This window comes from Oreochromis niloticus, linkage group LG19, assembly GCF_001858045.2.
Source record: "Oreochromis niloticus isolate F11D_XX linkage group LG19, O_niloticus_UMD_NMBU, whole genome shotgun sequence".
Lineage (NCBI taxonomy): Eukaryota > Metazoa > Chordata > Actinopteri > Cichliformes > Cichlidae > Oreochromis > Oreochromis niloticus.
This window is the reverse complement of record NC_031983.2, coordinates 26,305,330-26,318,398: the sequence shown is the minus strand read 5'-3', so window position 1 is coordinate 26,318,398 and position 13,069 is coordinate 26,305,330. Positions and strand designations below refer to the sequence as shown.

Here is a 13,069-nt window from a genome sequence, read left to right as displayed (position 1 = left end):
CTTTTCATACCATTTATCTCCTTTTCTGCAGTTCCTTCTTGCTTTTGGGAGTAACTTTTTGATGCAGAAACCCATAATGTTATGGATTACATAACACTGGACACCAAAGTAAGTCACTCCTCAAGAACTGCTTTCTCATAGGTAAGACCAGCCTTCTCCAGGCTGTGTTTAAAATCAGTCTTTACAGTTTTAACTGTGCACTTTGCGTTTACTGTCCAAACTCTACAAATTCTACAGACCTTGTAAAAACATATGCCTGTGTAAAATGTAAAGGAAAAACAATATAGTCATTTCTACATTTTTAATTCAAAATATTACAAAGGCAACATATGAAATGCTGCAACTGCATAAAAACGTACAACTGTGTAGCAGATGGAACTTAATAGGTTCAGGAACACTCCTGAAAACCTCTCTCACTGAACAAACGCCCACCGACTGCTTCATTAGAGAACTGCAGGTCTCACTTACCTCAGTTAAGGTCAGTGGTCCTGATTCAACAATTAGAAAGAGACTGGGCAAAGACTGCATCCATGGTAGAGTTCCATGGAGAAAACCACTACTGATCAAAAAGAACACAAAGGCTCGTGTTATATTTGCTTAAAAAAAAAAAAAAAGTCTTGGTGAGCCCCAAAACTTTTGGGAAAAACTCTGTGGAGTGACAAGATAAAAGCTCAACTTTCTGGCAGGTTTGAGTCTCACTTTGTGTAAAACTAATTCAACTTCATAAAGAGACCATCATACCAACAGTCAATCATGGTGGTGGTCGTGTGATGGTCTGGGGCTACTTTGCTGTTTTAAGGTCCAGGCAACTTTCCATAAATGATGGAACCATGAATTCTGCTTAGTACCAGAAAATTCCAAGGGAGAATGTCCGGCCATCAGTTCGTACCCTGAAGCTCAAGCACACTTGGGTTATGCAGCACACCAGCAAGCCCACCTCTGAATGGCTAAAAAACATTTTGAAGTGGTTTAGTCAGAATCTGGACTAAATGCGATTAAGATGCTTGGCTTGATCTTAGGTTTTAGTGTCTGCAAACCAGATTACGTCTGAATCTACAGAGCTGCTGTGTGGAGTTCCTTATGGCTCCGTACTGGGACCTATTTTGTTCTTAATTTACATTCTTCCTTTAGGCCAGATAATACGGCATGTTCCTGATATTTTTGCATCTAGGTGTCATTTTTGATGAAGCTTTTTCTTTGGAGCAGAACTTAAATCAGAGAGTAAGAACCTGCTTTTTTTGGTAATCCATGCTTTTGTCTCTACAAGACTCAACTATTGTAACTATTGTCTTTTTACCTGTCTAAACAAGAAAGGACTGGCTCGTCTCCAGGTTGTTCAAACCTCTGCAGCGAGACTACGGACTTGCTCAGAAAAAGAAGCTCATATAACTCCTGTTTTAAAGTCGCTACTTTGGCTACCAATCAGATTTAAGTTCCATTTTAAGGTTTTAGTTTTAACCTTCGGAGCACTACAGGGACAGGCCCCTCCCTCTATTGCTGATTTGATTCATATTCATACCTCTTCTTGTAACTTGAGGTCATCGAATCACAACCTTTTAGTGGTCCCCCACACTCGTTTCAGAACTCGAGGGGACCGATCTTTCCAAGCACCAAGACTGTGGAATGCACTTCCTCTATTTCTACTGTGTCTGGACTCGGTGGAGACCTTAAAAGGCCATTTTCATTTCAAAAAGCTTTTAATTAAACCAGGGTTTTTATGATGTATTTATGACTGTACAATGTTTTATTACCTTTCTTCTGAGGCACTTTGTGACATATGTCTGTGAAAAGTGCTATATGAATACACTTTTGCTAACTTACTGACTTTTTACTTTAAACAGCCCATTCTTTCTGGACGAACACTCAAGTGTGGCTGAATTTAAACAATTCTGAAGAGAAGACTGGGCCAAAGTTCCTCCATAGTGATGTGAAAGCCTCATTGTTATCACAAACGCTTGATTGCAGTTCTTGCTGCCAAGAGTGACACAACGAGTTATTAGGTTTAGGGGGCAACTACTTTTTCATACAGGGCCAGGCAGGTTTAGATAGCAATTAAGTGCAACAAATATGAGGGAAAAAGACACTGTAACCGGTGCTTTAGGTCACTGAAAATGAATTTTTTAAGAGGTCCTTCTAGAGGTGAACATTTTCAGAAACTTCATCTCTGCATTTATATGTGGACAAGAAAATTGTGCAATTGCCTTTTAATGTCAAACATGTGCACTGTCATTTCCTTTTCTGATGTCAGACTGTGTGTCGTGTTGTTTTTTTGTTAGAATGACATTTCTGTACAGTTAGTTTTATATTGCCATCTGTTGCTTTTGCATGTTTTTCACAGGGTTCAACATTGGGGTCTTTTTTATGTGGATGTGTTTTTCAAAATTAAAACACTGAACACTAAAACAAAATTCAATGGGTTGTCTGAGGAAGGAAAGCCACCCAGCAGCTGAGCTCTGAGAGCTTTTATAGAGCACTGACACGCTGAGCACTCAGGTGTTACCAGTGTCACTGATTGGAAACAAGCCACACCACCTCTCCAATGCCTGCAGATGAGACCTGCCACACAAGAGGGCGAAAGGAAAGCTGGGTGGAGTGGGTTATTACAGTGATAATAAACAAGCATTCAGACTCCACAAACTTAAAGTGACAGATGCTGAGCTAATGCTTATGTGAAGAATACATTCCTCTACAAAAGGTGAGCTGAGTTTCAAATCACCCGTGGAGTCTGGAAATGCATTTATTGCATGTAGACAAGTGTCGCGCTCCATTTTCCTGCTTAAGTCAAATGTCTCGATCATCTGGCAGTTGACGAAAGGAATCACCCACTCCATTTTCCGGCACTTTCATTATTGATAGGTGTTTGTCAGCAGAGATGGATTAAGTGGCGTCTTGCTGAGTCTCTTGGCTAAGACGCAACCCTGAACTCATGCTGCTCTAAATTCAAAATTTTCCCCTGGGAGATTTGTTATATGCCAGCCACCCTCTGTCTGTCTTGCCTTTTCCAAACTGTTCAATGGCACAAGAAATAACCTTTGAAAGCACACAATTCTTGTCTCCAACATCCTCAGCTGAAGCATTTCTGTGTATTTTGTCATTATTTTAAGTTTTATACTCTGAGAAGTCCAAATACAATTCCCCCTTGTGGGGTCCAAGTCAATAAAAGTGTAATGGAAGTCAGCCATGGGTGTTAGAAAAGTTCAAATTAAAGTGTAAAACAGTGACGAAATGGACTTGGTGCAATTGCTAATACTACATAAATAAGGGGTCATAGCCCTACTCTAAAGAAACAAATGGTCACCATTACATTTATTTGATATGACCTTTAAATCTTCAGTGATCACAACACACAGCCAAAACTAAAGGTCAAAAATATTCAGATGTTGTCTTCAGGTATGGATATACTTATATACTATATATATAAAACAATATAAATATAATTAATCTGTTTTATTGCCGTGTGGGAGTTCGCACCGGGACAAAACAACACAACGTGAGACGGAGCTCTCTGGGACAATTTAGGAAGCGTGTGACTCCACAGGATAAATTATCAGCGGCCTATTAGAAAGATGGGATCTGAGACAGCACTGCACCGAGCCAGATACCCACCTTAGTGCTTAAGTGAGTCCATTAAAATTTCATGCTCAAATCTGAACCGCTGCACTAAGGTCTAAAGGAATTAAGACTGAGCAGTCTCTTGTCTGTGTGTCTTGGGTCCATAATCTAATTTACTCAAAACTGTTTGTTTTTAAAGGCCTTCGCTAACACATGGAGTACCTATTACCATTTGAGTTCTCAGCAGACACATGGTGTTCCTTTATATTTGATAATGATTCCTAAGGACATTTGTCAGAACTCCTCGGACGAAAATACTAAATAAAGTTGCAGAGATAGTATCGAGTATAAGAATCTCCCCTCTTAATCGCTCACATCCACTATTTAAGAAGTGGTGATTAGCCCATAAGGCTTTTAATGCAAATACTCCTTGGATAAAACATCTCACGTTCTCTTTTACATAAATCTGAATAATCGTGGGTCACGGAACAAGCTGTGATAGCAGACATATCTAAAGTTCATGTTGTGCCTTGAGAGATGTTAAACTAAACCAACCAGTCTGGATGAAATCAGCAAAAAGAGAGGATTTGGGAGGAAAGTTAAAACTGCAGCTAAAGTGTGAAGCTGTGCACCCCTCGCCTCCACAGACCTTCATTTCATTAATGATTCACACGAATGAGCAGAATCAACTTGCCCGTATGACATTTGCCAGCAAAGAGTTGTGCACCCTTTAGCACCCCGACTACCTCGGCTGAAATTGCCTTTTGTAGACAACAATGCAAACCTGTGTGTGTGTGTGTGTGTGTGTGTGTGTGTGTTCCTGAGATGATGAAGCTGTGTCAATGCCGTCTGTGGGTTGTCTGGATGAACCTGCAGACTTTATCTCTCGCTGCCAGAGATAAGTCTGACAAGTGCCACAGGAGAAAGCGGTCAGTGGCGTGACATGCCTTCTGGTCTTGAAGGTGTGTAATTTCCTGAAAGAATTGACTGGTTTGAAACATTTTCTGCCAGTACTGAGTGTTTTCACATTCAGAGTAGCACTGGACTGACCTTAGCAGGATCTAGATTCTCTACGTCCATCTGCTACTTCATAACGTCCAGTGAGCAGCAGAAATGCTAATATCAGTGGTTAAAATGTGCTTTTGTCAGCTACTTTGGTCTCTACTCATTCCTGCAGAAAATATCTGTAAATGTGTGGCTGCAGCTTACTCAGTATTGTTAACTTTGACTGTGAATTATCCCCCGTCTAGGAGATGTCTGTGAGATGGGTGATAATTCTCTGTAGGTTTGTTCCTTTTTGTTGACTTGGAGGCATCAAATGAGCCCATAAACACAACACTGAAATTTCTTTAGCAAGCAACAACCTCAGATTGAAAATGTACTTAACACCGAGGTGTCAGAAATGGCAAATTTTGGAGTGGCCACTTAAGGCTCCAAAAGATTTTCAGTTCCTGTGAATCCCATTAAAATTATAGAAAGGGGGTGACCTCAGAAAAAAAAGTTTTTTCCTCAGTTTTCAGGAGGATTTTAAGCCCTAAAGTTATGCACAATTTATAGTCAAGGTGGACGACTTTAAATACCTGGAACCAACAATATGAAAGCAACAAACATTACACAAGAAAGGTGAAGAAGAGTGTCAAGGTTGATTTGTGACAGGATACAAGCAAGAGTGAAAGGGAAGGCTTACAATATGTTACTGAGACGTGCTATGATGGATGGTTTGGAGGCGGCAGTGCTGAGCAAAAGACAGGAGGTGAAGATGCTCAGAGTTTTGTTAGGAGTGACCAAAATGAACAGGGTCAGAAGTGAGTACAGCTCAGGGTGAACGACTAGGAGACAACGTTAGAGAAGAAAGGGTGAGATGGTTTTGGACGTGTGCAGAGGATGTACAGTGGATATACTGATGCTGAATATAGAGCTGGCAGATAGGAGGAAAAGAGGAAGACTAGAAAGGAGGTTCATGGATGTAGTGAAGGAGGACATGTAGAGGTGGTGGTGTGACTGAAGAGGTTGGTAGGAATAGGGTGAGATGGAGGCAGATGATCTGTTGTGGTGACCCTTAAAGGGACCGGCTGAAGGAGGACAATCATCATCCACATCATCCCCTTTAGCGATGCAGTAAGAGACTTTGTAGCTTCTAATGTAAAAACAGTCATTAATAGTGCAGCTTTAAGAAAAGCTGCTGGCACCATATTATTAGTGGACTAACAACAAATCCAGTGGGGCATAAGTGGGATAGAAGTGATGGCCACTACTACTACTAGCTAGTTGGCCTGAGAGCAGGTTTCCTTGGCGTTAGTACAGAAGCATCACATTCAAGCTACCTCACATGAAAGAGCTGCGGCAGCCGGCGCAGATGTTCACAGCGGTTCAGTTCAGACAACACGGTCGTCAGTGGGGTCATCACCGAGTGAGGAAAGACCCAGAGGTACCATGTGCGCATCTCAAACAGAGAATGAGTAAGTGGACACTTGAGAAAAGCCACATCTGACTATCAACTACCAACTTCCCCTTCTAATGTTTATGAGGCATATTGTTATAATGGATTATTAAATCAGGTAAAGCCAATGAGGTGGAACAAGCAATTACAAACGCAATCAAAAAGACGCTCAAATCTCAATCTGCACATTTGCATTAAAACAGGTTAGCAGCTGTACTTCATAACAGCGCTCTTTGGTATTCAATTTAATGGACCTGACTTTATTATCCCACGTGAGCACATTTGTTCTGTAGGGCAAGGTTTAGAAGACAGCTTTGAAGAGGTTTTCAATATCCTTGAAAGTATCATGCCTTTGCTCTTTGTTTCCATCATTAGGCTAATGAGGCCTCTCATAACAAGATGATGATTTGAAGATGTAAAGAAAAAATATTCTTCCCCTGGAAAGCAATTTTCAGTAATGGCTGCGAAAAATAAATAAATAAAACTCTAATTATTAACAGAAAAAGGTCTGTGTCAGTTTAAGGTGTTCAAAGCGGCCTCGTGTGTTCTTGGCAGGGCACAACCTCAGGTCCAAAACAATTGTGAAGCTGCGTAATTTATAAATAAATACAGAATGCAACTGTGAATATCATAAAGCCATTTTTTATTCACAAGAGAGCATAGAAAACATATGTTTAAAATTAGAAATTCAATATTTTGTGAAAAATAATAGCTCAAGTCTAATTAGGTTTAGAAACAAGACTGAGTATAAAAAGAACATCAAGCTAAAATGGAAAGAGGTTCACCGTCTGCAAGAACTGCCTCTAAAAATATTAGAACGAATTCAGAATCATGTTTTTATCACTATGAGAAGACTTTGAATATTTCATCATCTATATTACGATAACATCAAAATATTCAGATTATTGGAAGAAATCTCTGTGCGCAAGGGACAAAGCCAAAAGTCTATACTAGATGACTGTGATGTTTAGGCCACGAGGCAGCAAGACAGAAACTGCACAGGCGCAGGAACACTTCACCAAACCGCTGTCTGTTAGCACCGTTCACCCTGCTATCCACACATGCAGGCAGGGACGGCTGGTATAAATAAGATGACGACCTATCCTTTTCAATAATAAATAAATATATATTTATATAAATTAAAAATAATCTTAGAACAGATTACTTAAACGCTGGTGTAACGAAATGCAGCAACAACACCAAATAGTCAAAAGAAGAAGAAGAAAAAAGAAAAACACAGGCTTTAGCTACATTGGCTTATTCATCATCAACCATTCATCTTAGTAGTAGATACTACTACATCTGAGTAGGAGTGACAGGCGTCAGGCCACGCCCCCTTGATTTGTTGTTCAGCCCAGAGGCGGGAATTTTGGCGAACGAGAGAAGGGAGGGAGTGTCGAAGGTGAAATCAATATGGTGGCAGCGGGGAGCATTAGCATGACCGAAGTGGAGAATTTACTTAGTCGAATATTTTCTTCTGTCTTTGGAGGAAAAGGTTAAGAGACTGGTAGCTCATCATCCAAACGATGTTCAAATAACACCAACGACAGAATCGTAATTTTTGTGTTATGTGGTTTCAACTAAAGGACTAGCTAACGGCAAGTAGGAATTCACTTTACTGTTTCCCACGCCTCCTTTTTGGAGGAGACAGCTTGAATTCAACAATTGTGGATTTGAAGCATTTATCTGACAAATTAGGAAACACAAATGAAGCACAAGTCACATATTCTGCCCTCATGCATGTTGATATTTTATAATACATTCTTCAAAAACGGACCACGGAGCCTCTCAGAACCAGACAGGAGAACCACAACCAGACGCAGCTGAAGTTGCATCAAGGCCGCGCAGAGTGCGGCGGGCTTACGGCCTCAGTAGCAGCACAGTGCTGTGACATGATGATGGAGCAGTCAAAGGCTCGCTTTGAGAAAGCACAGCACTTGGTGTCGTTTGACTTCAATGACAGGGTGATTAGCATGTTTGCATCCCAGAAAACTCGATGATGTGATCTTCTCTTTAAATAAGGTAAGCCGACCCCCTCTCCCCTTAAAATAGGGTAACATGCTTCTTTCCTGTTGCCTGTTACTCATCTTTAAAGATCAACATTTTTCTGCTGTGGATACCAACTCCTTTTGTTGGTGATGTGTCGTTTGAGTCAGTATGTTGTGAAATAGTTGTGATATTGCAACTGTAGTCTATTGGCAGATTTTACATTTTTAAGTACATCCCTGGAAAATTCAACAGAATTTGAATAGATTTTTCTGGCATTCTGCTCATTCAACCGTCATTCCACCCTTCTTGCATATTTTGTTTTTGTAAAAACAAAAAAAGCATGTGCTAATGTGTACAGAAACAACCTAGTCAAAAGGTGTGTGTGAGAGTGTGTGACTGGGATTCTGGGTATTCCTCTATATAGTTTAGTTAGTGTTGCTTTGACAAGGTCTTGTGGCTGTAAAGTGGTATCAAGGATGTGATGTCAGTATTATTTTACAGTAATCAGGCTGTATTTCCCAAATGCAGTAACATCTGTAAACAGCAGTTCTGGGAGCTTGTGGCAGTTTATTTGACCTGTAAATTTACAGGTGCACTGTGGGATTTCTAACAGTTGTGACTGCAGGCAATTCCAGTGGCAGGAAGTGACTTATTTGGTTCAAATGTTATTTCAATATTTTACTCTTCATGTTTTACTCTCCTCTCAAAATGAAAGAAACCAGAAGAATAGTGTTTCTGTTGGTCTGAATTTTAAATCAGAGCTTCATGCAACTGTGCGTTTATGGAGACGCTCGTTTATCTTCCCCTCAACTTGTAATTTCAGTGACTGTTTGAGAGTGAAAAACTCCACTGTGCATGGGGAGGAACTATTGAGGAGTGGAGGAGAGACAGGTGAGCTATTTTATTCATAAAATGATGTGTGAACAAAAAAAAAAAAATCACAGCAAGCAGATGTTGTAACATAAGAACAGAACAGGGAGAATAATCCCAGCTGTTTTTTTGTCCACATCAGCAGCAGTAAGCATGTTGTGTTTGGGCCACACAGTTTAGTTAACTGCTATAGATGCACTGCAGAGCTGCTTACTTCATGCTTTTCCTAATTTGACCAGCTACACGGTCAGTAAGAGCCGTCTTTGATGTGGCGTTTTACAGGGATTCAACACACGTGAATGCATTAATCTTGGAAGAATGCACTTTGATGCATTGTTTCTGTATTTTTCATCTTTAAATGTGTATTCTGCCATGCACGGGTATGATAACCACTGTCAGAGAACACAGTGATAAAGTCTTGCTTCTGTGGGGCAGGGGGAATGGCCTCACTTGGACAGAGGGGGTCATTCAATTTCAAATCAACCAAGCCTTCTGCTTGACCATCGATTTACACAAATAATTTTGAACAATTATAATGATTGCTGTGACATTTTGGCTTCATATATCAAATAGTTTTCAAGATAGATTATTTTGAAAAGTTGTCTATTGACACACTTCCAGTTTTTCACACATTGAAATCTGAGGCAATCCTCCAACACGAATATCTGAGAAACTATTAAAGATAAAAGCCTGAACATTTCACTGGTGTCTCTCACCATCAACGAGAATCAGAATCTGTAATTTGAGACAGACACAACAAAAAAATGTCTGAGTACTGGCTAGTTAAAAGGTGGAAAAAACCCAGCACTCCTGCAAAGTTCCATATGATCACACACTGATTACAAAAAATGTTTAAGTGTTGAGATGATCCAGAAGTGTGCCGCCGCAGCAGCTTTTCAACCAAAACACACACCACCTGGGAGCCTGTGACTCACTGTACCCATGGTAGACTGTGTGCACTCTGTAATTAGTGTATTTTAAAGGCTCACTATTGGTCATGCTGTGATGAACAGATCTGTGTGTTTGAGCCTTTTGCAGGAATTTATTTGTACACAAAAAAGACTAAAAACTTTCAGTAAAAAGCAGTGACATCTTAAATCAGTTAAATTAAATTCGTAGCACATTAAAATTACAGTAATTAAAAAAAAAACAGCAACAAAAAACCACTTCCTGGATGTCATCACTTATGGGTGTGTTCTTGTAATTGCAGTGTTCCGCATCTTGGGTTGATGGATCCAGGTGAAAGTCTCATCGAGATTTAAATGTCCTTTCCAGGAGAGACCTGGCCACCATGGAAGCAAAGTTTACAACAAATACAACGCATAACATAAAAAGTGAGCACAATTTAAAGCAAAAGTACGTTTCCAGTTTTACTGGGAAACTTGTGACTATTTTTCAAAGATCAGCCCCACACTGCTCTCAGGGACTATTTTTGTAGTTGTAGAAAAGTTGTAACATTGAACTGGTATATTTAAACTGTTAATATTTACAACTGATCCTGATATTGTCACTGATGTTTATATTGCCATTTTGAATAATCTCGTCAATGTTTATAAAGCATGCTTTTATATCCTTCAGCTTATTATTCTTTTTTTCTTTTACAGTTACTGTATTGTGGATTTCAAATTAAAAGCCTTCCCTGTCTGCTTAGACTTGAACCTGACTGCAGCAGGTTCAAGTCTACCTATCTGTAGGGTAGGGTAGGGTAGGGTAGGGTAGGTGTGCACTGGATGAGTGCAGAGAACTTAATTTTTGTGGTCGCAACTCCATACGGTGGTAACGCTTAAATCTCTTTTAAAAACCTGCAGCCGTCGTACCTGGACCTGGGGAGCGTTTCGTGTCAACACGTCTAACAACGAGACACAAGCATCCTGCAGTTTTCATCTTCACTGTATTGGTTTGGTTTGGTATGGTTTGGTTTGCTTCTTTCTTCAAAATGTTGGCACCAGCAGTCTCTGTTGCTTCTTGAAGTATTTAGTGCAGGAATGCTGACAGAGTTTGGTACCTGCTCGAATAAAACTTTTAACAAACTGACTCCAAGAACAAGCTTGTATTATTTTGTGTGTTCCATTAACCAACACCAACCAAAGTATAAAGAACGTCGTCTTCTGTTGTAAATTGTCCTTCAAGATGATTCCGTCTATGTAGCTTGGACGTCAAACTTAGCTAGGCTAGCAGTGATAACAAAAAACAAAAATAAAAAAAAAATAAAAAACATAATTAAGTAAATAAATAAGAATCTGTAATTTCACAAGAAAGATCTATCTATCTTTCTTGTGAATGAAGGAACAAGGGAGAACGCAGAACTATACATAGTAGTTAGCATGATAACTAAGCAGCAACGATAACTAACACAAGCACCGACTGACTCCGTCTAGCTACTCTGGTCAGACCTTCAACTACATAATTATTATGTATTGTATTATGCTTAGCCCTAGCCACAAGGACCCACTCAGGTGCTAAACACAGCCATGGGGGGGGAGGTGGACACCAGGTTGGTTAACATGAAGAGGTTCCAGCTTCCAGCAGTGTTCCTGTCGTTATTCTTCTTCATACTTCCTCCAAGATAAAGATCATCTGACTCGCTTTGTTCCTGTGAGTGAGGGGTTATGATATTTACCCCCGCTGACCTGGCGTCCTGGCTCCCCCTTGCCGTAGCATGTGTGTTGCACTTTCTAGGTCACCCCAGGCAGGAATCGAACTTGTGACTCCCACTACAAAGATGTGTAGTCTTACCACTACGCTATCTAGCTGCTATCTGTGTATGTATATATGGTCCCTCCTAAAGTCCAGGGGCGTTAAAAGAATCTCATACTGGCACATTCACCCAGGCTTTCTGCTGTGTAGCTCGGGGCAAGAGACCAAAAATGATCAGTAAAGTCTTCCTTACAGGATCCAATAGAGAGCAGTCATGTCTAAGGTGATGTGATGACATCTGATAAACCAGAAGTCAAGCTGCTGCTGTTTGAACTAGCTCAAGGTGATATACTTGTTTTGTAGTGTTATGCTCTCACTTGTGTTCTGTATACTGCTTTTGCTTCAGCTTATTTTTTACCATCTCATCTTCCCAAGGTCAAAACTACTCGAGGCTGAAATTGAAATGGTCACAATATATTAAGTATTACTATTAGAAATGTAATTTAAAATGCACATTGAAAAGCTTGTATCCAAGCTGAACTTTAAATTAGGTTTCTTTTTAAGGAATAAATGAAAGGAATGCATGGATCTGTGCTGCCTTTTATTAATGGGTCAGGCTGCTGCTGCTAGTGTTGTAATGGGGTGGGGGATATTATCCTGGCACACTCTGGGCATCACAGCCTACCTGAGTACTGTTGCTGACCACGGTGTACATCTTCTGACAGCTGCTTCCAGCAGGATAACGCACCATGTCATAAAATTGAAACTGTCTCATGAACATGGCAATGTTCACAGCACTGTACTCAAATGTGCTCCACAGTCACCAGATCTTTTGGTAAGTAACTACAAACGATTATGAGGCTGCAAAATGAATACAAATGGGTTCAAAGAGACAAAATGAGCACAGATGGAAAAGCAGTGCAAAGTAACACAAAATGAAACAAAGAAACTTAATAAAGAGATGCACAACAACAAGGCTAAAAACTCATTTCATCTTTTAGTCTAGGTGAATTCTCTCCTGTAGTCCCAAAACTCAAGACATACTCTGGCACCTCAACAAAGACTCGAGCGTGGCTCTCATGCTGAGATGCCCGGTGTTTCTATGTGGCAATGACTTGCAATTTCTGCAATTACATTTTTTCTTGCCGTGATCAAACACAGAAGATATAAAAAAACATGCTAATTAATGACTTTCATGTAGTTTCGCACCCAGTTTGTGAGGTTAAAAGGAACCCTGGTGCTTTTGTCCAGCTCAGTTTGTTCATTTGGGTTGGTGAAAACCGGAGAGACTGGTCTGCACCACCACCAAGTTTGCAGTGATTTTGAAATTAATGCTACAATTAGCTTTTCAGAACGGTGTTTTGCACTCTAATCTATCAAATAGAGATTGTTGTCATCACATGGAGGCGACCTAATGGTCTTTGTTAGTCTTCCTGGACCTGGTAACTCCAGCGAAGAGCGCCTGAGCCGGACGGATCGAGGGCAGACGAGGCCAATTTAAGCTGCTCGACATCTCTGGCCACTTCATGACTTTTTAATGTCTTCTATTCCGTTTCTATTTTATAATTCAGGAACACAGCA

At 40.3% G+C, this 13,069-nt stretch overlaps 1 long non-coding RNA gene across 2 annotated transcripts; it reads left to right on the top strand.

Annotated features, from left to right (window-relative positions):
- Nucleotides 1-7,329: 7,329 nt before the first annotated feature.
- On the top strand, nt 7,330-10,885 carry LOC102081255 (uncharacterized). Of its 2 annotated transcripts, none has more exons than XR_001224418.3 (4): nt 7,330-8,014; nt 8,805-8,872; nt 10,062-10,207; nt 10,456-10,885. It is a non-coding gene; the product is annotated as an uncharacterized LOC102081255 (long non-coding RNA). The 2 variants fall into 2 exon arrangements; XR_001224417.3 differs by having other exon boundaries at nt 7,336-8,014; nt 10,062-10,185.
- The last annotated feature ends 2,184 nt before the right edge of the window (nt 10,886-13,069 follow it).